We start from the raw sequence: 2,053 nt of genomic DNA on the forward strand, positions 1-2,053 counted from the left end.
CCTCCTCCTCCTCCTCCTCCTCCTCCTCCTCCTCCTCCTCCTCCTCCTCCTCCTCCTCCTCCTCCTCCTCCTCCTCCTCCTCCTCCTCCTCCTCCTCCTCCTCCTCCTCCTCCTCCTCCTCCTCCTCCTCCTCCTTTCCTCTCCTCTCCTCCTTCCTCCCTCCCCTCCTCCTCCCCTCCCCCCCACACCCTCCCTTCCCCTTCCCCAAAAGCAAAACGTTGGTTTTCCTCATATCTATCTCACCCACTTGGATTATATGGGTCACCGTTGTTCCTCTTTTCCTACAACAAATGGGAACGGTTGGGTGTTGCCATCTTCCCTCCACACTTCTTGTGTGCAGTTTTCATATAGACCACACATCATTTGCTGCAACCTGCCCTACTTTTTAAATACAGTTTGGAGAGCCATAGGTAGGAAACAGCTTCTTAAAGGCAAGTCTTTGTTAGGATACCCTGCAAAACGTTCAAATAAATTATCTATGCAAAAGAATATTTTGATGACTGTTACAGTAATCTAGGACTGGAAATGAACTGAATGTTGCATTTGTCAGCTGTGATGGGTTCTTTTAAAAATCCACTACAATTTATATTACAATGCCTATGTCCATCATACATAGTTGGGTGTAATTTACAGTAACATGTACTAAAGCATAGCCAACTTAATAAAAAGTGATATAAAGCATATAGAGAACAAACAACCCTTTGCCAGGAAAAATAAAAAAAAGGAAAGAAATGCCAACAAAGAAGAAAGGCTTTCTTTCTCATCCTTTCCCTGCTTCAAACTTTAATTCTGTCTCTGCAAAGTGCATCTCTGGTGCATGAAGTGACCAACCTGAGCTTGGATGTTCATTTGGGCTAATGGAGTTTGTGAATGACTGGCCTGTTAGCTGAAACTGTAAAGGACCAGAGCAGAATGGGAGTAAGGGTGAGCAGACAGAACCGATCCAGCAGCTCTACCACACACTCTTGGACCTTTGTCAGATTGCTTGGATTCCTGGTGTGCCCACCTCCAGTGTGTTAAATGGGTCACTTCGAGCCTACCTGGAAAAGCTGTGCTGAAAGATTAAGCTGAAGATTGTGAGACATTCACAAAAGTATTTGGGGGGAATCCAAGATAACTGTGGGGAAAAAAAACATCAAAAAGTTAAAAAAGCCCAAATCTTCTTTCCTGCAGATCTCAGAATTGTTTAAGTTGGAAGGGGACCCTTCAAGGCTATCTAGTCCTTCCCTGCAATGAATGGGGAAAGCAAGCAGATGGCATCCAAGAAAGGACATGCCATAAGTCCAAATCATCCCTTGGGGTGAGCTACAGCAAGGCTACAGCTTGTGTAGGGTTTTATAGAATCATTAAAGTTGGAAAAAACCTCTAAGATCTGCAAGCCCAACACCACCCAAGCTCATAGCAGAGAAGAAGAACAGATGATCTAATTTCTTTCTAAAAGAGCAGTCCCCATCATTACCTGTTTCCAGCAGCCTTACTGATGTACTCCAGCTGAAGCATTACCATTTCTTATATGTGAAGAAAATTCAAAACTTTCTTGTCTGCATCTTCCCTTTGGTGAGGAAAGGCCAAGGTGAAGGTTTCACTTTGTGCAACCGCAGCTCAACCAGGAGAACCCAAGTGTTAAATGAAGGTTTCTTTCTGTTTGCTTGTAGTATCAGCTGCCACCACAGGGTGACACGGCAGTACAGACAATGAAACTTGGCTCAGGTATGATGAAAAAGTCCAAAACAGACAGTGGAGGTAGGAGAACAGAGATTCTTGAAGCTCAAGGAGGGGTGCAATGAAGCTTCTTAGAGCAAGCATTTGGAATTGAAGTCTGATCGTTGTTATCATCTGATAGAAGCATGGCCATCCATTTCACTGGGCACTGGATCAGCTCTGACAGAGTTTGGAGACAGGTTTGCCATTGGATTTTTAAATGGAGGGAAAGAAAACACGGACGTGGAAGAACATGGCTTCATTAAATGTAAAAATCCTATGTTACCATCACTGCTTACAGAATGAGAATAGTGGGAGCACAAAAAACATAATTTAGGTCTCTTTTTTTTTT

The sequence above is a fragment of the Meleagris gallopavo genome, chromosome 17, assembly GCF_000146605.3.
Source record: "Meleagris gallopavo isolate NT-WF06-2002-E0010 breed Aviagen turkey brand Nicholas breeding stock chromosome 17, Turkey_5.1, whole genome shotgun sequence".
Taxonomy (NCBI): domain Eukaryota; kingdom Metazoa; phylum Chordata; class Aves; order Galliformes; family Phasianidae; genus Meleagris; species Meleagris gallopavo.